Here is a 19105-nt window from a genome sequence, read left to right as displayed (position 1 = left end):
CCTCGAAGGCCAAGATGAAGGCACCGGTAGCTATCTGATTTTCCTTCGGACCCCGATGAACGCGCCGGACGAAATGTACACCTCTGCGCTCTAAGTTGGCGCGCAGCTCGTCATCAGACTGCAAAAGAAGGTCCTTATGGTAAATAACTCCCTGGACCATATTTAAACTCTTATGCGGTGTGATCGTAACAGCAACATCCCCCAACTTATCACAAGCAAGTAACCGTCGTGACTGGGCAGAGGATGCCGTTTGGATCAGGACCGATCCAGAGCGCATTTTTGACAAGCCCTCCACCTCCCCAAACTTGTCCTCTAAATGCTCGACGAAGAACTGAGGCTTTGTTGAGAGAAAAGACTCTCCATCAGCTCTCGTACAAACTAAGAATCGGGGCGAATAAGTGCTACTGCCATCCTGAGATTTACGTTCCTCCCACGGCGTGGCCAGAGAGGGGAACGTTTTCGGATTGTACTTTTCAGCATTAAATTGAGCCCGAGAACGCTTAGAGACTGCTGGCGGCTGGCCGCCAGCGACAGATGATGTACCACGCGTCATTGCGGGTCATCCGCCCTGATGCCACCTACTCCGACCAAGGGCCCTCCCCACGGGCGCCACCCAGCCACAGCAAAGGCCACCTGGCAGGATGGCCATTGCCGGGAGTCCCGATGCCCCAGGGAGATGGGCATCTACTCCTTGGCATACGTGGGGAGTGAACGGCGCAGGCATCAGTAGAGCGATCCCTGTGTTGTCAGGGGGCTACAACCAAGAGGGTACATGGCGACCCCACCACAACGGACTGGCTACCGTGCTGGATCTTAGGTGCAAAAATGGCCAAGGTCGTCGTCACAGTTAAAAGAAACACTGCAGAGTGCAGCGTGGTAATCGCCCATGAGATCGAAAACGAGCGGGACACCATCGCAACGACGAGAAAGACGGCAATAGGTCTAATTGCACGAAGGATACAGTGCACCATGTAAGGTGCCCTTCCCCAATTGACTCGCTCTTCGGAATAATTTGGATAGATGGAGGTCAAACCCGAGAGGGGACCATCACATAAGGCCGAAACGTTGGAGACTCCTTTTAGTCGCCTCTTACGACAGGCAGGAATACCGCGGGCCGATTCTAACCCCCGAACCCGCAGGGGGGTGTAATGGTGAGCATAGTTGCCTTCCAAGCAGTTGATCCGGGTTCGATTCCCGGCCGCCGCAAGTGGCGCTGGTTTTTTCGTATGAGTATGTGAGCCGCGTGCTGTTAAATGAAGGTTTTTTTCGTCGTAGCTCCACGCAGACCATCCTGTAGTATGTCCCGACTTGTCCCGACTTTGCTCGGCTGACGCGAAAGCTGACGCTTGGAATTCGCCCTTATCAAAAGGACAGGCACTATAAACGGCTGAGAGAGGCGAGGTGTGGAGAGGTACCAAAACGACAGGCAATCTGCGAAATTTTCTGCTCGTTGTTCTTAAAGAAAAAAACCGACGCAGTCGGTAGGACTCGAACCTACGCTCCCAGAGGGAATCTGATTTCTAGTCAGACGCCTTAACCACTCGGCCACGACTGCTCGTAACTGAAGTTTCCCTGGAATCGTGAAGAATCAAACCGGTCTGCGCAGAATGTTGACAGGAAACGAACTCCGTGCACTGATTACGGCAGGGTTACCATCGCTACGAGACGAGCCATTACGGAAACGTTAAAATCTTCGCCCGGACAGGGACTTGAACCCTGGACCCTTAGGTTAAAAGCCTAATGCTCTACCGACTGAGCTATCCGGGCTCACGCTCGTTGTGGATGGAGCGGCTGCAAGCAATGTAAATAACTGGAACGCGTGTGTAGGCGTACTACGGTAATTTCTGGCTTCTGGCGCAACTGGCGACTTCACCGACTTCCCACTGACGCTGGTAGCAGCCCAACAGCGGACCAGAGCCTCTTCTCCCTTTATTCCGGTGCCGACAGTAATTGCATCATGTGCCTGTTTTCCCCGATTACGTTCGGTCGAAGCTTCGGAAGGTGGGCGACAAACGACAGTTCGAAGGCCAAAACGTGGAGCGTTGTGTGCGCAAAAACTTCCGTTCCGGTACCGGGAATCGAACCCGGGCCTCCTGGGTGAAAGCCAGGTATCCTAGCCACTAGACCACACCGGATTTGCTCGATAAGCGTGAGGTTTTCTCCGTCTCCTCTCGTATTTCGTGCTGAATCTCGACTCAGTGCAGTTCTCCGTTTGCGAGCATATTTGCGCCTACAGACTGGCATGGCGCACAGCTCGAAATTGACTATTCATTATTTTACTCCTAACAAGGGAAGAGAAAGATCAAAGTTGTACGTTGTCATAATTGGAAATAAACATATTGACGCTGGGGCGTAGACTCCTTGTGGATAACGAACGACAATTAAGTTCGTTCCCTAGCAACAGCAACGCCGTTAATTCAGCCTTGATGTACAGCAAATTAAATGCCCCGGGTGAGGATCGAACTCACGACCTTAAGATTATGAGACTTACGCGCTACCTACTGCGCTACCGAGGCACGTTGCAAGTAACGTTACAGGAAACTTGGTAAGTCTCTCATATTAGAGATAGACAGTTTGCGCTTTCTCAAGAATCTGTTGTGTTGCTACACGTGCTTTCCCTACTTGCTAGATTAAACTGCTGCCGCAGCTTTTTCAACGGAACGCAGCACTGCCCGAGGTTACAGTACATCGCCCTTGCGGCACCTAAACACAGCGGCCTGTTGGGCCAGGCCGTCGTCAGAGTTCAGAAATAGCACGCGACCGTTCAAGTACGGTCTATTGCGTGCTGCGTGTATGGTTCTTCTCACAGCGAATCCCGCTATACATTCCTGAGGCTGACGCAGCTCAGGCGAAGAATCGGCGCGGCAGCATTATAGCGAGAACAGCAGAACGATGCATCGGCCGGGAATCGAACCCGGGCCGTCCGCATGCTAAGCGAGCATTCACCAATTTTTTTTTTTTTTTGTTCTCATTTCTTTCGTTGCATTTGTTGGGGGCGGACGTCCGATGGCGCCCGTTCATGTTCATCGTTGACTCGGTCTTTTATTACAGAGGGCAGATAACTCTCAGACCGAACACGCTGAGCTATCGTGCCGGCAAGCCTTAAGATTATGAGACTTACGCGCTGCCTACTGCACTGCTGAGGCACATGCCATTGAACCACCGATGCTCGACAAGCTGCCCGTGCTTCCCGAGTACTTTTCTGCAGGGGAAAGTGGGATTGCCACCCAGCGACGTCGGATACAACCGAAAAAAGTGCTACACACGCGGAGTGCTCCACTACACTGCCTTAAAACGAATGCTCATCTCTATCGTGTGAGTAACCTTGCGGCCGCGGCGGCTAGTCTTGCCCAAAGACGCAGCGTGCGTGGAGGCGCTACCCGAATGCGTGTGGATGCACCCTCCTACCTCGTAAAGCGCCTGCAGCTACTATCACCGTGGGCCGCTGCTGGCGGGCAGGAAGCCGACACAGCGGGGCGTTGCGAGCAGCGCCTGTGCGGTGGTGGTGTAATGGTGAGCATAGTTGCCTTCCAAGCAGTTGATCCGGGTTCGATTCCCGGCCGCCGCAAGTGGCGCTGGTTTTTTCGTATGAGTATGTGAGCCGCGTGCTGTTAAATGAAGGTTTTTTTCGTCGTAGCTCCACGCAGACCATCCTGTAGTATGTCCCGACTTGTCCCGACTTTGCTCGGCTGACGCGAAAGCTGACGCTTGGAATTCGCCCTTATCAAAAGGACAGGCACTATAAACGGCTGAGAGAGGCGAGGTGTGGAGAGGTACCAAAACGACAGGCAATCTGCGAAATTTTCTGCTCGTTGTTCTTAAAGAAAAAAACCGACGCAGTCGGTAGGACTCGAACCTACGCTCCCAGAGGGAATCTGATTTCTAGTCAGACGCCTTAACCACTCGGCCACGACTGCTCGTAACTGAAGTTTCCCTGGAATCGTGAAGAATCAAACCGGTCTGCGCAGAATGTTGACAGGAAACGAACTCCGTGCACTGATTACGGCAGGGTTACCATCGCTACGAGACGAGCCATTACGGAAACGTTAAAATCTTCGCCCGGACAGGGACTTGAACCCTGGACCCTTAGGTTAAAAGCCTAATGCTCTACCGACTGAGCTATCCGGGCTCACGCTCGTTGTGGATGGAGCGGCTGCAAGCAATGTAAATAACTGGAACGCGTGTGTAGGCGTACTACGGTAATTTCTGGCTTCTGGCGCAACTGGCGACTTCACCGACTTCCCACTGACGCTGGTAGCAGCCCAACAGCGGACCAGAGCCTCTTCTCCCTTTATTCCGGTGCCGACAGTAATTGCATCATGTGCCTGTTTTCCCCGATTACGTTCGGTCGAAGCTTCGGAAGGTGGGCGACAAACGACAGTTCGAAGGCCAAAACGTGGAGCGTTGTGTGCGCAAAAACTTCCGTTCCGGTACCGGGAATCGAACCCGGGCCTCCTGGGTGAAAGCCAGGTATCCTAGCCACTAGACCACACCGGATTTGCTCGATAAGCGTGAGGTTTTCTCCGTCTCCTCTCGTATTTCGTGCTGAATCTCGACTCAGTGCAGTTCTCCGTTTGCGAGCATATTTGCGCCTACAGACTGGCATGGCGCACAGCTCGAAATTGACTATTCATTATTTTACTCCTAACAAGGGAAGAGAAAGATCAAAGTTGTACGTTGTCATAATTGGAAATAAACATATTGACGCTGGGGCGTAGACTCCTTGTGGATAACGAACGACAATTAAGTTCGTTCCCTAGCAACAGCAACGCCGTTAATTCAGCCTTGATGTACAGCAAATTAAATGCCCCGGGTGAGGATCGAACTCACGACCTTAAGATTATGAGACTTACGCGCTACCTACTGCGCTACCGAGGCACGTTGCAAGTAACGTTACAGGAAACTTGGTAAGTCTCTCATATTAGAGATAGACAGTTTGCGCTTTCTCAAGAATCTGTTGTGTTGCTACACGTGCTTTCCCTACTTGCTAGATTAAACTGCTGCCGCAGCTTTTTCAACGGAACGCAGCACTGCCCGAGGTTACAGTACATCGCCCTTGCGGCACCTAAACACAGCGGCCTGTTGGGCCAGGCCGTCGTCAGAGTTCAGAAATAGCACGCGACCGTTCAAGTACGGTCTATTGCGTGCTGCGTGTATGGTTCTTCTCACAGCGAATCCCGCTATACATTCCTGAGGCTGACGCAGCTCAGGCGAAGAATCGGCGCGGCAGCATTATAGCGAGAACAGCAGAACGATGCATCGGCCGGGAATCGAACCCGGGCCGTCCGCATGCTAAGCGAGCATTCACCAATTTTTTTTTTTTTTTGTTCTCATTTCTTTCGTTGCATTTGTTGGGGGCGGACGTCCGATGGCGCCCGTTCATGTTCATCGTTGACTCGGTCTTTTATTACAGAGGGCAGATAACTCTCAGACCGAACACGCTGAGCTATCGTGCCGGCAAGCCTTAAGATTATGAGACTTACGCGCTGCCTACTGCACTGCTGAGGCACATGCCATTGAACCACCGATGCTCGACAAGCTGCCCGTGCTTCCCGAGTACTTTTCTGCAGGGGAAAGTGGGATTGCCACCCAGCGACGTCGGATACAACCGAAAAAAGTGCTACACACGCGGAGTGCTCCACTACACTGCCTTAAAACGAATGCTCATCTCTATCGTGTGAGTAACCTTGCGGCCGCGGCGGCTAGTCTTGCCCAAAGACGCAGCGTGCGTGGAGGCGCTACCCGAATGCGTGTGGATGCACCCTCCTACCTCGTAAAGCGCCTGCAGCTACTATCACCGTGGGCCGCTGCTGGCGGGCAGGAAGCCGACACAGCGGGGCGTTGCGAGCAGCGCCTGTGCGGTGGTGGTGTAATGGTGAGCATAGTTGCCTTCCAAGCAGTTGATCCGGGTTCGATTCCCGGCCGCCGCAAGTGGCGCTGGTTTTTTCGTATGAGTATGTGAGCCGCGTGCTGTTAAATGAAGGTTTTTTTCGTCGTAGCTCCACGCAGACCATCCTGTAGTATGTCCCGACTTGTCCCGACTTTGCTCGGCTGACGCGAAAGCTGACGCTTGGAATTCGCCCTTATCAAAAGGACAGGCACTATAAACGGCTGAGAGAGGCGAGGTGTGGAGAGGTACCAAAACGACAGGCAATCTGCGAAATTTTCTGCTCGTTGTTCTTAAAGAAAAAAACCGACGCAGTCGGTAGGACTCGAACCTACGCTCCCAGAGGGAATCTGATTTCTAGTCAGACGCCTTAACCACTCGGCCACGACTGCTCGTAACTGAAGTTTCCCTGGAATCGTGAAGAATCAAACCGGTCTGCGCAGAATGTTGACAGGAAACGAACTCCGTGCACTGATTACGGCAGGGTTACCATCGCTACGAGACGAGCCATTACGGAAACGTTAAAATCTTCGCCCGGACAGGGACTTGAACCCTGGACCCTTAGGTTAAAAGCCTAATGCTCTACCGACTGAGCTATCCGGGCTCACGCTCGTTGTGGATGGAGCGGCTGCAAGCAATGTAAATAACTGGAACGCGTGTGTAGGCGTACTACGGTAATTTCTGGCTTCTGGCGCAACTGGCGACTTCACCGACTTCCCACTGACGCTGGTAGCAGCCCAACAGCGGACCAGAGCCTCTTCTCCCTTTATTCCGGTGCCGACAGTAATTGCATCATGTGCCTGTTTTCCCCGATTACGTTCGGTCGAAGCTTCGGAAGGTGGGCGACAAACGACAGTTCGAAGGCCAAAACGTGGAGCGTTGTGTGCACAAAAACTTCCGTTCCGGTACCGGGAATCGAACCCGGGCCTCCTGGGTGAAAGCCAGGTATCCTAGCCACTAGACCACACCGGATTTGCTCGATAAGCGTGAGGTTTTCTCCGTCTCCTCTCGTATTTCGTGCTGAATCTCGACTCAGTGCAGTTCTCCGTTTGCGAGCATATTTGCGCCTACAGACTGGCATGGCGCACAGCTCGAAATTGACTATTCATTATTTTACTCCTAACAAGGGAAGAGAAAGATCAAAGTTGTACGTTGTCATAATTGGAAATAAACATATTGACGCTGGGGCGTAGACTCCTTGTGGATAACGAACGACAATTAAGTTCGTTCCCTAGCAACAGCAACGCCGTTAATTCAGCCTTGATGTACAGCAAATTAAATGCCCCGGGTGAGGATCGAACTCACGACCTTAAGATTATGAGACTTACGCGCTACCTACTGCGCTACCGAGGCACGTTGCAAGTAACGTTACAGGAAACTTGGTAAGTCTCTCATATTAGAGATAGACAATTTGCGCTTTCTCAAGAATCTGTTGTGTTGCTACACGTGCTTTCCCTACTTGCTAGATTAAACTGCTGCCGCAGCTTTTTCAACGGAACGCAGCACTGCCCGAGGTTACAGTACATCGCCCTTGCGGCACCTAAACACAGCGGCCTGTTGGGCCAGGCCGTCGTCAGAGTTCAGAAATAGCACGCGACCGTTCAAGTACGGTCTATTGCGTGCTGCGTGTATGGTTCTTCTCACAGCGAATCCCGCTATACATTCCTGAGGCTGACGCAGCTCAGGCGAAGAATCGGCGCGGCAGCATTATAGCGAGAACAGCAGAACGATGCATCGGCCGGGAATCGAACCCGGGCCGTCCGCATGCTAAGCGAGCATTCACCAATTTTTTTTTTTTTGTTCTCATTTCTTTCGTTGCATTTGTTGGGGGCGGACGTCCGATGGCGCCCGTTCATGTTCATCGTTGACTCGGTCTTTTATTACAGAGGGCAGATAACTCTCAGACCGAACACGCTGAGCTATCGTGCCGGCAAGCCTTAAGATTATGAGACTTACGCGCTGCCTACTGCACTGCTGAGGCACATGCCATTGAACCACCGATGCTCGACAAGCTGCCCGTGCTTCCCGAGTACTTTTCTGCAGGGGAAAGTGGGATTGCCACCCAGCGACGTCGGATACAACCGAAAAAAGTGCTACACACGCGGAGTGCTCCACTACACTGCCTTAAAACGAATGCTCATCTCTATCGTGTGAGTAACCTTGCGGCCGCGGCGGCTAGTCTTGCCCAAAGACGCAGCGTGCGTGGAGGCGCTACCCGAATGCGTGTGGATGCACCCTCCTACCTCGTAAAGCGCCTGCAGCTACTATCACCGTGGGCCGCTGCTGGCGGGCAGGAAGCCGACACAGCGGGGCGTTGCGAGCAGCGCCTGTGCGGTGGTGGTGTAATGGTGAGCATAGTTGCCTTCCAAGCAGTTGATCCGGGTTCGATTCCCGGCCGCCGCAAGTGGCGCTGGTTTTTTCGTATGAGTATGTGAGCCGCGTGCTGTTAAATGAAGGTTTTTTTCGTCGTAGCTCCACGCAGACCATCCTGTAGTATGTCCCGACTTGTCCCGACTTTGCTCGGCTGACGCGAAAGCTGACGCTTGGAATTCGCCCTTATCAAAAGGACAGGCACTATAAACGGCTGAGAGAGGCGAGGTGTGGAGAGGTACCAAAACGACAGGCAATCTGCGAAATTTTCTGCTCGTTGTTCTTAAAGAAAAAAACCGACGCAGTCGGTAGGACTCGAACCTACGCTCCCAGAGGGAATCTGATTTCTAGTCAGACGCCTTAACCACTCGGCCACGACTGCTCGTAACTGAAGTTTCCCTGGAATCGTGAAGAATCAAACCGGTCTGCGCAGAATGTTGACAGGAAACGAACTCCGTGCACTGATTACGGCAGGGTTACCATCGCTACGAGACGAGCCATTACGGAAACGTTAAAATCTTCGCCCGGACAGGGACTTGAACCCTGGACCCTTAGGTTAAAAGCCTAATGCTCTACCGACTGAGCTATCCGGGCTCACGCTCGTTGTGGATGGAGCGGCTGCAAGCAATGTAAATAACTGGAACGCGTGTGTAGGCGTACTACGGTAATTTCTGGCTTCTGGCGCAACTGGCGACTTCACCGACTTCCCACTGACGCTGGTAGCAGCCCAACAGCGGACCAGAGCCTCTTCTCCCTTTATTCCGGTGCCGACAGTAATTGCATCATGTGCCTGTTTTCCCCGATTACGTTCGGTCGAAGCTTCGGAAGGTGGGCGACAAACGACAGTTCGAAGGCCAAAACGTGGAGCGTTGTGTGCGCAAAAACTTCCGTTCCGGTACCGGGAATCGAACCCGGGCCTCCTGGGTGAAAGCCAGGTATCCTAGCCACTAGACCACACCGGATTTGCTCGATAAGCGTGAGGTTTTCTCCGTCTCCTCTCGTATTTCGTGCTGAATCTCGACTCAGTGCAGTTCTCCGTTTGCGAGCATATTTGCGCCTACAGACTGGCATGGCGCACAGCTCGAAATTGACTATTCATTATTTTACTCCTAACAAGGGAAGAGAAAGATCAAAGTTGTACGTTGTCATAATTGGAAATAAACATATTGACGCTGGGGCGTAGACTCCTTGTGGATAACGAACGACAATTAAGTTCGTTCCCTAGCAACAGCAACGCCGTTAATTCAGCCTTGATGTACAGCAAATTAAATGCCCCGGGTGAGGATCGAACTCACGACCTTAAGATTATGAGACTTACGCGCTACCTACTGCGCTACCGAGGCACGTTGCAAGTAACGTTACAGGAAACTTGGTAAGTCTCTCATATTAGAGATAGACAGTTTGCGCTTTCTCAAGAATCTGTTGTGTTGCTACACGTGCTTTCCCTACTTGCTAGATTAAACTGCTGCCGCAGCTTTTTCAACGGAACGCAGCACTGCCCGAGGTTACAGTACATCGCCCTTGCGGCACCTAAACACAGCGGCCTGTTGGGCCAGGCCGTCGTCAGAGTTCAGAAATAGCACGCGACCGTTCAAGTACGGTCTATTGCGTGCTGCGTGTATGGTTCTTCTCACAGCGAATCCCGCTATACATTCCTGAGGCTGACGCAGCTCAGGCGAAGAATCGGCGCGGCAGCATTATAGCGAGAACAGCAGAACGATGCATCGGCCGGGAATCGAACCCGGGCCGTCCGCATGCTAAGCGAGCATTCACCAATTTTTTTTTTTTTTGTTCTCATTTCTTTCGTTGCATTTGTTGGGGGCGGACGTCCGATGGCGCCCGTTCATGTTCATCGTTGACTCTGTCTTTTATTACAGAGGGCAGATAACTCTCAGACCGAACACGCTGAGCTATCGTGCCGGCAAGCCTTAAGATTATGAGACTTACGCGCTGCCTACTGCACTGCTGAGGCACATGCCATTGAACCACCGATGCTCGACAAGCTGCCCGTGCTTCCCGAGTACTTTTCTGCAGGGGAAAGTGGGATTGCCACCCAGCGACGTCGGATACAACCGAAAAAAGTGCTACACACGCGGAGTGCTCCACTACACTGCCTTAAAACGAATGCTCATCTCTATCGTGTGAGTAACCTTGCGGCCGCGGCGGCTAGTCTTGCCCAAAGACGCAGCGTGCGTGGAGGCGCTACCCGAATGCGTGTGGATGCACCCTCCTACCTCGTAAAGCGCCTGCAGCTACTATCACCGTGGGCCGCTGCTGGCGGGCAGGAAGCCGACACAGCGGGGCGTTGCGAGCAGCGCCTGTGCGGTGGTGGTGTAATGGTGAGCATAGTTGCCTTCCAAGCAGTTGATCCGGGTTCGATTCCCGGCCGCCGCAAGTGGCGCTGGTTTTTTCGTATGAGTATGTGAGCCGCGTGCTGTTAAATGAAGGTTTTTTTCGTCGTAGCTCCACGCAGACCATCCTGTAGTATGTCCCGACTTGTCCCGACTTTGCTCGGCTGACGCGAAAGCTGACGCTTGGAATTCGCCCTTATCAAAAGGACAGGCACTATAAACGGCTGAGAGAGGCGAGGTGTGGAGAGGTACCAAAACGACAGGCAATCTGCGAAATTTTCTGCTCGTTGTTCTTAAAGAAAAAAACCGACGCAGTCGGTAGGACTCGAACCTACGCTCCCAGAGGGAATCTGATTTCTAGTCAGACGCCTTAACCACTCGGCCACGACTGCTCGTAACTGAAGTTTCCCTGGAATCGTGAAGAATCAAACCGGTCTGCGCAGAATGTTGACAGGAAACGAACTCCGTGCACTGATTACGGCAGGGTTACCATCGCTACGAGACGAGCCATTACGGAAACGTTAAAATCTTCGCCCGGACAGGGACTTGAACCCTGGACCCTTAGGTTAAAAGCCTAATGCTCTACCGACTGAGCTATCCGGGCTCACGCTCGTTGTGGATGGAGCGGCTGCAAGCAATGTAAATAACTGGAACGCGTGTGTAGGCGTACTACGGTAATTTCTGGCTTCTGGCGCAACTGGCGACTTCACCGACTTCCCACTGACGCTGGTAGCAGCCCAACAGCGGACCAGAGCCTCTTCTCCCTTTATTCCGGTGCCGACAGTAATTGCATCATGTGCCTGTTTTCCCCGATTACGTTCGGTCGAAGCTTCGGAAGGTGGGCGACAAACGACAGTTCGAAGGCCAAAACGTGGAGCGTTGTGTGCGCAAAAACTTCCGTTCCGGTACCGGGAATCGAACCCGGGCCTCCTGGGTGAAAGCCAGGTATCCTAGCCACTAGACCACACCGGATTTGCTCGATAAGCGTGAGGTTTTCTCCGTCTCCTCTCGTATTTCGTGCTGAATCTCGACTCAGTGCAGTTCTCCGTTTGCGAGCATATTTGCGCCTACAGACTGGCATGGCGCACAGCTCGAAATTGACTATTCATTATTTTACTCCTAACAAGGGAAGAGAAAGATCAAAGTTGTACGTTGTCATAATTGGAAATAAACATATTGACGCTGGGGCGTAGACTCCTTGTGGATAACGAACGACAATTAAGTTCGTTCCCTAGCAACAGCAACGCCGTTAATTCAGCCTTGATGTACAGCAAATTAAATGCCCCGGGTGAGGATCGAACTCACGACCTTAAGATTATGAGACTTACGCGCTACCTACTGCGCTACCGAGGCACGTTGCAAGTAACGTTACAGGAAACTTGGTAAGTCTCTCATATTAGAGATAGACAGTTTGCGCTTTCTCAAGAATCTGTTGTGTTGCTACACGTGCTTTCCCTACTTGCTAGATTAAACTGCTGCCGCAGCTTTTTCAACGGAACGCAGCACTGCCCGAGGTTACAGTACATCGCCCTTGCGGCACCTAAACACAGCGGCCTGTTGGGCCAGGCCGTCGTCAGAGTTCAGAAATAGCACGCGACCGTTCAAGTACGGTCTATTGCGTGCTGCGTGTATGGTTCTTCTCACAGCGAATCCCGCTATACATTCCTGAGGCTGACGCAGCTCAGGCGAAGAATCGGCGCGGCAGCATTATAGCGAGAACAGCAGAACGATGCATCGGCCGGGAATCGAACCCGGGCCGTCCGCATGCTAAGCGAGCATTCACCAATTTTTTTTTTTTTTTGTTCTCATTTCTTTCGTTGCATTTGTTGGGGGCGGACGTCCGATGGCGCCCGTTCATGTTCATCGTTGACTCGGTCTTTTATTACAGAGGGCAGATAACTCTCAGACCGAACACGCTGAGCTATCGTGCCGGCAAGCCTTAAGATTATGAGACTTACGCGCTGCCTACTGCACTGCTGAGGCACATGCCATTGAACCACCGATGCTCGACAAGCTGCCCGTGCTTCCCGAGTACTTTTCTGCAGGGGAAAGTGGGATTGCCACCCAGCGACGTCGGATACAACCGAAAAAAGTGCTACACACGCGGAGTGCTCCACTACACTGCCTTAAAACGAATGCTCATCTCTATCGTGTGAGTAACCTTGCGGCCGCGGCGGCTAGTCTTGCCCAAAGACGCAGCGTGCGTGGAGGCGCTACCCGAATGCGTGTGGATGCACCCTCCTACCTCGTAAAGCGCCTGCAGCTACTATCACCGTGGGCCGCTGCTGGCGGGCAGGAAGCCGACACAGCGGGGCGTTGCGAGCAGCGCCTGTGCGGTGGTGGTGTAATGGTGAGCATAGTTGCCTTCCAAGCAGTTGATCCGGGTTCGATTCCCGGCCGCCGCAAGTGGCGCTGGTTTTTTCGTATGAGTATGTGAGCCGCGTGCTGTTAAATGAAGGTTTTTTTCGTCGTAGCTCCACGCAGACCATCCTGTAGTATGTCCCGACTTGTCCCGACTTTGCTCGGCTGACGCGAAAGCTGACGCTTGGAATTCGCCCTTATCAAAAGGACAGGCACTATAAACGGCTGAGAGAGGCGAGGTGTGGAGAGGTACCAAAACGACAGGCAATCTGCGAAATTTTCTGCTCGTTGTTCTTAAAGAAAAAAACCGACGCAGTCGGTAGGACTCGAACCTACGCTCCCAGAGGGAATCTGATTTCTAGTCAGACGCCTTAACCACTCGGCCACGACTGCTCGTAACTGAAGTTTCCCTGGAATCGTGAAGAATCAAACCGGTCTGCGCAGAATGTTGACAGGAAACGAACTCCGTGCACTGATTACGGCAGGGTTACCATCGCTACGAGACGAGCCATTACGGAAACGTTAAAATCTTCGCCCGGACAGGGACTTGAACCCTGGACCCTTAGGTTAAAAGCCTAATGCTCTACCGACTGAGCTATCCGGGCTCACGCTCGTTGTGGATGGAGCGGCTGCAAGCAATGTAAATAACTGGAACGCGTGTGTAGGCGTACTACGGTAATTTCTGGCTTCTGGCGCAACTGGCGACTTCACCGACTTCCCACTGACGCTGGTAGCAGCCCAACAGCGGACCAGAGCCTCTTCTCCCTTTATTCCGGTGCCGACAGTAATTGCATCATGTGCCTGTTTTCCCCGATTACGTTCGGTCGAAGCTTCGGAAGGTGGGCGACAAACGACAGTTCGAAGGCCAAAACGTGGAGCGTTGTGTGCGCAAAAACTTCCGTTCCGGTACCGGGAATCGAACCCGGGCCTCCTGGGTGAAAGCCAGGTATCCTAGCCACTAGACCACACCGGATTTGCTCGATAAGCGTGAGGTTTTCTCCGTCTCCTCTCGTATTTCGTGCTGAATCTCGACTCAGTGCAGTTCTCCGTTTGCGAGCATATTTGCGCCTACAGACTGGCATGGCGCACAGCTCGAAATTGACTATTCATTATTTTACTCCTAACAAGGGAAGAGAAAGATCAAAGTTGTACGTTGTCATAATTGGAAATAAACATATTGACGCTGGGGCGTAGACTCCTTGTGGATAACGAACGACAATTAAGTTCGTTCCCTAGCAACAGCAACGCCGTTAATTCAGCCTTGATGTACAGCAAATTAAATGCCCCGGGTGAGGATCGAACTCACGACCTTAAGATTATGAGACTTACGCGCTACCTACTGCGCTACCGAGGCACGTTGCAAGTAACGTTACAGGAAACTTGGTAAGTCTCTCATATTAGAGATAGACAATTTGCGCTTTCTCAAGAATCTGTTGTGTTGCTACACGTGCTTTCCCTACTTGCTAGATTAAACTGCTGCCGCAGCTTTTTCAACGGAACGCAGCACTGCCCGAGGTTACAGTACATCGCCCTTGCGGCACCTAAACACAGCGGCCTGTTGGGCCAGGCCGTCGTCAGAGTTCAGAAATAGCACGCGACCGTTCAAGTACGGTCTATTGCGTGCTGCGTGTATGGTTCTTCTCACAGCGAATCCCGCTATACATTCCTGAGGCTGACGCAGCTCAGGCGAAGAATCGGCGCGGCAGCATTATAGCGAGAACAGCAGAACGATGCATCGGCCGGGAATCGAACCCGGGCCGTCCGCATGCTAAGCGAGCATTCACCAATTTTTTTTTTTTTTGTTCTCATTTCTTTCGTTGCATTTGTTGGGGGCGGACGTCCGATGGCGCCCGTTCATGTTCATCGTTGACTCGGTCTTTTATTACAGAGGGCAGATAACTCTCAGACCGAACACGCTGAGCTATCGTGCCGGCAAGCCTTAAGATTATGAGACTTACGCGCTGCCTACTGCACTGCTGAGGCACATGCCATTGAACCACCGATGCTCGACAAGCTGCCCGTGCTTCCCGAGTACTTTTCTGCAGGGGAAAGTGGGATTGCCACCCAGCGACGTCGGATACAACCGAAAAAAGTGCTACACACGCGGAGTGCTCCACTACACTGCCTTAAAACGAATGCTCATCTCTATCGTGTGAGTAACCTTGCGGCCGCGGCGGCTAGTCTTGCCCAAAGACGCAGCGTGCGTGGAGGCGCTACCCGAATGCGTGTGGATGCACCCTCCTACCTCGTAAAGCGCCTGCAGCTACTATCACCGTGGGCCGCTGCTGGCGGGCAGGAAGCCGACACAGCGGGGCGTTGCGAGCAGCGCCTGTGCGGTGGTGGTGTAATGGTGAGCATAGTTGCCTTCCAAGCAGTTGATCCGGGTTCGATTCCCGGCCGCCGCAAGTGGCGCTGGTTTTTTCGTATGAGTATGTGAGCCGCGTGCTGTTAAATGAAGGTTTTTTTCGTCGTAGCTCCACGCAGACCATCCTGTAGTATGTCCCGACTTGTCCCGACTTTGCTCGGCTGACGCGAAAGCTGACGCTTGGAATTCGCCCTTATCAAAAGGACAGGCACTATAAACGGCTGAGAGAGGCGAGGTGTGGAGAGGTACCAAAACGACAGGCAATCTGCGAAATTTTCTGCTCGTTGTTCTTAAAGAAAAAAACCGACGCAGTCGGTAGGACTCGAACCTACGCTCCCAGAGGGAATCTGATTTCTAGTCAGACGCCTTAACCACTCGGCCACGACTGCTCGTAACTGAAGTTTCCCTGGAATCGTGAAGAATCAAACCGGTCTGCGCAGAATGTTGACAGGAAACGAACTCCGTGCACTGATTACGGCAGGGTTACCATCGCTACGAGACGAGCCATTACGGAAACGTTAAAATCTTCGCCCGGACAGGGACTTGAACCCTGGACCCTTAGGTTAAAAGCCTAATGCTCTACCGACTGAGCTATCCGGGCTCACGCTCGTTGTGGATGGAGCGGCTGCAAGCAATGTAAATAACTGGAACGCGTGTGTAGGCGTACTACGGTAATTTCTGGCTTCTGGCGCAACTGGCGACTTCACCGACTTCCCACTGACGCTGGTAGCAGCCCAACAGCGGACCAGAGCCTCTTCTCCCTTTATTCCGGTGCCGACAGTAATTGCATCATGTGCCTGTTTTCCCCGATTACGTTCGGTCGAAGCTTCGGAAGGTGGGCGACAAACGACAGTTCGAAGGCCAAAACGTGGAGCGTTGTGTGCGCAAAAACTTCCGTTCCGGTACCGGGAATCGAACCCGGGCCTCCTGGGTGAAAGCCAGGTATCCTAGCCACTAGACCACACCGGATTTGCTCGATAAGCGTGAGGTTTTCTCCGTCTCCTCTCGTATTTCGTGCTGAATCTCGACTCAGTGCAGTTCTCCGTTTGCGAGCATATTTGCGCCTACAGACTGGCATGGCGCACAGCTCGAAATTGACTATTCATTATTTTACTCCTAACAAGGGAAGAGAAAGATCAAAGTTGTACGTTGTCATAATTGGAAATAAACATATTGACGCTGGGGCGTAGACTCCTTGTGGATAACGAACGACAATTAAGTTCGTTCCCTAGCAACAGCAACGCCGTTAATTCAGCCTTGATGTACAGCAAATTAAATGCCCCGGGTGAGGATCGAACTCACGACCTTAAGATTATGAGACTTACGCGCTACCTACTGCGCTACCGAGGCACGTTGCAAGTAACGTTACAGGAAACTTGGTAAGTCTCTCATATTAGAGATAGACAGTTTGCGCTTTCTCAAGAATCTGTTGTGTTGCTACACGTGCTTTCCCTACTTGCTAGATTAAACTGCTGCCGCAGCTTTTTCAACGGAACGCAGCACTGCCCGAGGTTACAGTACATCGCCCTTGCGGCACCTAAACACAGCGGCCTGTTGGGCCAGGCCGTCGTCAGAGTTCAGAAATAGCACGCGACCGTTCAAGTACGGTCTATTGCGTGCTGCGTGTATGGTTCTTCTCACAGCGAATCCCGCTATACATTCCTGAGGCTGACGCAGCTCAGGCGAAGAATCGGCGCGGCAGCATTATAGCGAGAACAGCAGAACGATGCATCGGCCGGGAATCGAACCCGGGCCGTCCGCATGCTAAGCGAGCATTCACCAATTTTTTTTTTTTTTGTTCTCATTTCTTTCGTTGCATTTGTTGGGGGCGGACGTCCGATGGCGCCCGTTCATGTTCATCGTTGACTCGGTCTTTTATTACAGAGGGCAGATAACTCTCAGACCGAACACGCTGAGCTATCGTGCCGGCAAGCCTTAAGATTATGAGACTTACGCGCTGCCTACTGCACTGCTGAGGCACATGCCATTGAACCACCGATGCTCGACAAGCTGCCCGTGCTTCCCGAGTACTTTTCTGCAGGGGAAAGTGGGATTGCCACCCAGCGACGTCGGATACAACCGAAAAAAGTGCTACACACGCGGAGTGCTCCACTACACTGCCTTAAAACGAATGCTCATCTCTATCGTGTGAGTAACCTTGCGGCCGCGGCGGCTAGTCTTGCCCAAAGACGCAGCGTGCGTGGAGGCGCTACCCGAATGCGTGTGGATGCACCCTCCTACCTCGTAAAGCGCCTGCAGCTACTATCACCGTGGGCCGCTGCTGGCGGGCAGGAAGCCGACACAGCGGGGCGTTGCGAGCAGCGCCTGTGCGGTGGTGGTGTAATGGTGAGCATAGTTGCCTTCCAAGCAGTTGATCCGGGTTCGATTCCCGGCCGCCGCAAGTGGCGCTGGTTTTTTCGTATGAGTATGTGAGCCGCGTGCTGTTAAATGAAGGTTTTTTTCGTCGTAGCTCCACGCAGACCATCCTGTAGTATGTCCCGACTTGTCCCGACTTTGCTCGGCTGACGCGAAAGCTGACGCTTGGAATTCGCCCTTATCAAAAGGACAGGCACTATAAACGGCTGAGAGAGGCGAGGTGTGGAGAGGTACCAAAACGACAGGCAATCTGCGAAATTTTCTGCTCGTTGTTCTTAAAGAAAAAAACCGACGCAGTCGGTAGGACTCGAACCTACGCTCCCAGAGGGAATCTGATTTCTAGTCAGACGCCTTAACCACTCGGCCACGACTGCTCGTAACTGAAGTTTCCCTGGAATCGTGAAGAATCAAACCGGTCTGCGCAGAATGTTGACAGGAAACGAACTCCGTGCACTGATTACGGCAGGGTTACCATCGCTACGAGACGAGCCATTACGGAAACGTTAAAATCTTCGCCCGGACAGGGACTTGAACCCTGGACCCTTAGGTTAAAAGCCTAATGCTCTACCGACTGAGCTATCCGGGCTCACGCTCGTTGTGGATGGAGCGGCTGCAAGCAATGTAAATAACTGGAACGCGTGTGTAGGCGTACTACGGTAATTTCTGGCTTCTGGCGCAACTGGCGACTTCACCGACTTCCCACTGACGCTGGTAGCAGCCCAACAGCGGACCAGAGCCTCTTCTCCCTTTATTCCGGTGCCGACAGTAATTGCATCATGTGCCTGTTTTCCCCGATTACGTTCGGTCGAAGCTTCGGAAGGTGGGCGACAAACGACAGTTCGAAGGCCAAAACGTGGAGCGTTGTGTGCGCAAAAACTTCCGTTCCGGTACCGGGAATCGAACCCGGGCCTCCTGGGTGAAAGCCAGGTATCCTAGCCACTAGACCACACCGGATTTGCTCGATAAGCGTGAGGTTTTCTCCGTCTCCTCTCGTATTTCGTGCTGAATCTCGACTCAGTGCAGTTCTCCGTTTGCGAGCATATTTGCGCCTACAGACTGGCATGGCGCACAGCTCGAAATTGACTATTCATTATTTTACTCCTAACAAGGGAAGAGAAAGATCAAAGTTGTACGTTGTCATAATTGGAAATAAACATATTGACGCTGGGGCGTAGACTCCTTGTGGATAACGAACGACAATTAAGTTCGTTCCCTAGCAACAGCAACGCCGTTAATTCAGCCTTGATGTACAGCAAATTAAATGCCCCGGGTGAGGATCGAACTCACGACCTTAAGATTATGAGACTTACGCGCTACCTACTGCGCTACCGAGGCACGTTGCAAGTAACGTTACAGGAAACTTGGTAAGTCTCTCATATTAGAGATAGACAGTTT

The 19105-nt window shown here is 52.5% G+C and overlaps 39 non-coding genes across 39 annotated transcripts; 7 read left to right on the top strand and 32 right to left on the bottom strand.

Moving 5' to 3' along the window:
• Positions 1-1473: 1473 nt before the first annotated feature.
• On the bottom strand, positions 1474-1555 carry Trnas-aga (transfer RNA serine (anticodon AGA)). Its single transcript has one exon. It is a non-coding gene; the product is annotated as a tRNA-Ser (tRNA).
• A 139-nt stretch (positions 1556-1694) lies between these two features.
• Positions 1695-1767, bottom strand: Trnak-uuu (transfer RNA lysine (anticodon UUU)). The gene has a single exon. It is a non-coding gene; the product is annotated as a tRNA-Lys (tRNA).
• Positions 1768-2063: 296 nt separating this feature from the next.
• Trnae-uuc (transfer RNA glutamic acid (anticodon UUC)) lies at positions 2064-2135 on the bottom strand. Its single transcript has one exon. It is a non-coding gene; the product is annotated as a tRNA-Glu (tRNA).
• A 308-nt stretch (positions 2136-2443) lies between these two features.
• Positions 2444-2516, bottom strand: Trnam-cau (transfer RNA methionine (anticodon CAU)). Its single transcript has one exon. It is a non-coding gene; the product is annotated as a tRNA-Met (tRNA).
• Positions 2517-3496: 980 nt separating this feature from the next.
• Trnag-ucc (transfer RNA glycine (anticodon UCC)) lies at positions 3497-3568 on the top strand. The gene has a single exon. It is a non-coding gene; the product is annotated as a tRNA-Gly (tRNA).
• Positions 3569-3835: 267 nt separating this feature from the next.
• Trnas-aga (transfer RNA serine (anticodon AGA)) lies at positions 3836-3917 on the bottom strand. The gene has a single exon. It is a non-coding gene; the product is annotated as a tRNA-Ser (tRNA).
• Positions 3918-4056: 139 nt separating this feature from the next.
• Trnak-uuu (transfer RNA lysine (anticodon UUU)) lies at positions 4057-4129 on the bottom strand. Its single transcript has one exon. It is a non-coding gene; the product is annotated as a tRNA-Lys (tRNA).
• A 296-nt stretch (positions 4130-4425) lies between these two features.
• Trnae-uuc (transfer RNA glutamic acid (anticodon UUC)) lies at positions 4426-4497 on the bottom strand. The gene has a single exon. It is a non-coding gene; the product is annotated as a tRNA-Glu (tRNA).
• A 308-nt stretch (positions 4498-4805) lies between these two features.
• Positions 4806-4878, bottom strand: Trnam-cau (transfer RNA methionine (anticodon CAU)). Its single transcript has one exon. It is a non-coding gene; the product is annotated as a tRNA-Met (tRNA).
• A 980-nt stretch (positions 4879-5858) lies between these two features.
• On the top strand, positions 5859-5930 carry Trnag-ucc (transfer RNA glycine (anticodon UCC)). Its single transcript has one exon. It is a non-coding gene; the product is annotated as a tRNA-Gly (tRNA).
• Positions 5931-6197: 267 nt separating this feature from the next.
• Positions 6198-6279, bottom strand: Trnas-aga (transfer RNA serine (anticodon AGA)). Its single transcript has one exon. It is a non-coding gene; the product is annotated as a tRNA-Ser (tRNA).
• A 139-nt stretch (positions 6280-6418) lies between these two features.
• Trnak-uuu (transfer RNA lysine (anticodon UUU)) lies at positions 6419-6491 on the bottom strand. The gene has a single exon. It is a non-coding gene; the product is annotated as a tRNA-Lys (tRNA).
• A 296-nt stretch (positions 6492-6787) lies between these two features.
• Positions 6788-6859, bottom strand: Trnae-uuc (transfer RNA glutamic acid (anticodon UUC)). Its single transcript has one exon. It is a non-coding gene; the product is annotated as a tRNA-Glu (tRNA).
• Positions 6860-7167: 308 nt separating this feature from the next.
• Trnam-cau (transfer RNA methionine (anticodon CAU)) lies at positions 7168-7240 on the bottom strand. Its single transcript has one exon. It is a non-coding gene; the product is annotated as a tRNA-Met (tRNA).
• A 978-nt stretch (positions 7241-8218) lies between these two features.
• Trnag-ucc (transfer RNA glycine (anticodon UCC)) lies at positions 8219-8290 on the top strand. Its single transcript has one exon. It is a non-coding gene; the product is annotated as a tRNA-Gly (tRNA).
• A 267-nt stretch (positions 8291-8557) lies between these two features.
• On the bottom strand, positions 8558-8639 carry Trnas-aga (transfer RNA serine (anticodon AGA)). The gene has a single exon. It is a non-coding gene; the product is annotated as a tRNA-Ser (tRNA).
• A 139-nt stretch (positions 8640-8778) lies between these two features.
• On the bottom strand, positions 8779-8851 carry Trnak-uuu (transfer RNA lysine (anticodon UUU)). Its single transcript has one exon. It is a non-coding gene; the product is annotated as a tRNA-Lys (tRNA).
• Positions 8852-9147: 296 nt separating this feature from the next.
• Positions 9148-9219, bottom strand: Trnae-uuc (transfer RNA glutamic acid (anticodon UUC)). Its single transcript has one exon. It is a non-coding gene; the product is annotated as a tRNA-Glu (tRNA).
• A 308-nt stretch (positions 9220-9527) lies between these two features.
• Trnam-cau (transfer RNA methionine (anticodon CAU)) lies at positions 9528-9600 on the bottom strand. The gene has a single exon. It is a non-coding gene; the product is annotated as a tRNA-Met (tRNA).
• Positions 9601-10579: 979 nt separating this feature from the next.
• Trnag-ucc (transfer RNA glycine (anticodon UCC)) lies at positions 10580-10651 on the top strand. Its single transcript has one exon. It is a non-coding gene; the product is annotated as a tRNA-Gly (tRNA).
• Positions 10652-10918: 267 nt separating this feature from the next.
• Trnas-aga (transfer RNA serine (anticodon AGA)) lies at positions 10919-11000 on the bottom strand. Its single transcript has one exon. It is a non-coding gene; the product is annotated as a tRNA-Ser (tRNA).
• A 139-nt stretch (positions 11001-11139) lies between these two features.
• On the bottom strand, positions 11140-11212 carry Trnak-uuu (transfer RNA lysine (anticodon UUU)). The gene has a single exon. It is a non-coding gene; the product is annotated as a tRNA-Lys (tRNA).
• Positions 11213-11508: 296 nt separating this feature from the next.
• Positions 11509-11580, bottom strand: Trnae-uuc (transfer RNA glutamic acid (anticodon UUC)). The gene has a single exon. It is a non-coding gene; the product is annotated as a tRNA-Glu (tRNA).
• A 308-nt stretch (positions 11581-11888) lies between these two features.
• Trnam-cau (transfer RNA methionine (anticodon CAU)) lies at positions 11889-11961 on the bottom strand. Its single transcript has one exon. It is a non-coding gene; the product is annotated as a tRNA-Met (tRNA).
• Positions 11962-12941: 980 nt separating this feature from the next.
• On the top strand, positions 12942-13013 carry Trnag-ucc (transfer RNA glycine (anticodon UCC)). The gene has a single exon. It is a non-coding gene; the product is annotated as a tRNA-Gly (tRNA).
• Positions 13014-13280: 267 nt separating this feature from the next.
• Positions 13281-13362, bottom strand: Trnas-aga (transfer RNA serine (anticodon AGA)). Its single transcript has one exon. It is a non-coding gene; the product is annotated as a tRNA-Ser (tRNA).
• Positions 13363-13501: 139 nt separating this feature from the next.
• Positions 13502-13574, bottom strand: Trnak-uuu (transfer RNA lysine (anticodon UUU)). The gene has a single exon. It is a non-coding gene; the product is annotated as a tRNA-Lys (tRNA).
• Positions 13575-13870: 296 nt separating this feature from the next.
• Trnae-uuc (transfer RNA glutamic acid (anticodon UUC)) lies at positions 13871-13942 on the bottom strand. The gene has a single exon. It is a non-coding gene; the product is annotated as a tRNA-Glu (tRNA).
• Positions 13943-14250: 308 nt separating this feature from the next.
• Positions 14251-14323, bottom strand: Trnam-cau (transfer RNA methionine (anticodon CAU)). The gene has a single exon. It is a non-coding gene; the product is annotated as a tRNA-Met (tRNA).
• Positions 14324-15302: 979 nt separating this feature from the next.
• Trnag-ucc (transfer RNA glycine (anticodon UCC)) lies at positions 15303-15374 on the top strand. The gene has a single exon. It is a non-coding gene; the product is annotated as a tRNA-Gly (tRNA).
• Positions 15375-15641: 267 nt separating this feature from the next.
• Trnas-aga (transfer RNA serine (anticodon AGA)) lies at positions 15642-15723 on the bottom strand. The gene has a single exon. It is a non-coding gene; the product is annotated as a tRNA-Ser (tRNA).
• A 139-nt stretch (positions 15724-15862) lies between these two features.
• On the bottom strand, positions 15863-15935 carry Trnak-uuu (transfer RNA lysine (anticodon UUU)). Its single transcript has one exon. It is a non-coding gene; the product is annotated as a tRNA-Lys (tRNA).
• Positions 15936-16231: 296 nt separating this feature from the next.
• On the bottom strand, positions 16232-16303 carry Trnae-uuc (transfer RNA glutamic acid (anticodon UUC)). Its single transcript has one exon. It is a non-coding gene; the product is annotated as a tRNA-Glu (tRNA).
• Positions 16304-16611: 308 nt separating this feature from the next.
• Positions 16612-16684, bottom strand: Trnam-cau (transfer RNA methionine (anticodon CAU)). The gene has a single exon. It is a non-coding gene; the product is annotated as a tRNA-Met (tRNA).
• A 979-nt stretch (positions 16685-17663) lies between these two features.
• Trnag-ucc (transfer RNA glycine (anticodon UCC)) lies at positions 17664-17735 on the top strand. Its single transcript has one exon. It is a non-coding gene; the product is annotated as a tRNA-Gly (tRNA).
• Positions 17736-18002: 267 nt separating this feature from the next.
• Positions 18003-18084, bottom strand: Trnas-aga (transfer RNA serine (anticodon AGA)). Its single transcript has one exon. It is a non-coding gene; the product is annotated as a tRNA-Ser (tRNA).
• A 139-nt stretch (positions 18085-18223) lies between these two features.
• On the bottom strand, positions 18224-18296 carry Trnak-uuu (transfer RNA lysine (anticodon UUU)). Its single transcript has one exon. It is a non-coding gene; the product is annotated as a tRNA-Lys (tRNA).
• Positions 18297-18592: 296 nt separating this feature from the next.
• Positions 18593-18664, bottom strand: Trnae-uuc (transfer RNA glutamic acid (anticodon UUC)). Its single transcript has one exon. It is a non-coding gene; the product is annotated as a tRNA-Glu (tRNA).
• A 308-nt stretch (positions 18665-18972) lies between these two features.
• On the bottom strand, positions 18973-19045 carry Trnam-cau (transfer RNA methionine (anticodon CAU)). Its single transcript has one exon. It is a non-coding gene; the product is annotated as a tRNA-Met (tRNA).
• Between the last annotated feature and the right edge of the window lie 60 nt (positions 19046-19105).

This window comes from Schistocerca serialis, unplaced genomic scaffold (genome assembly GCF_023864345.2).
Source record: "Schistocerca serialis cubense isolate TAMUIC-IGC-003099 unplaced genomic scaffold, iqSchSeri2.2 HiC_scaffold_940, whole genome shotgun sequence".
NCBI classification, from domain to species: domain Eukaryota; kingdom Metazoa; phylum Arthropoda; class Insecta; order Orthoptera; family Acrididae; genus Schistocerca; species Schistocerca serialis.
Note: the sequence above shows the minus strand (reverse complement) of the source record. Positions and strands in the feature narration are given on the sequence as shown.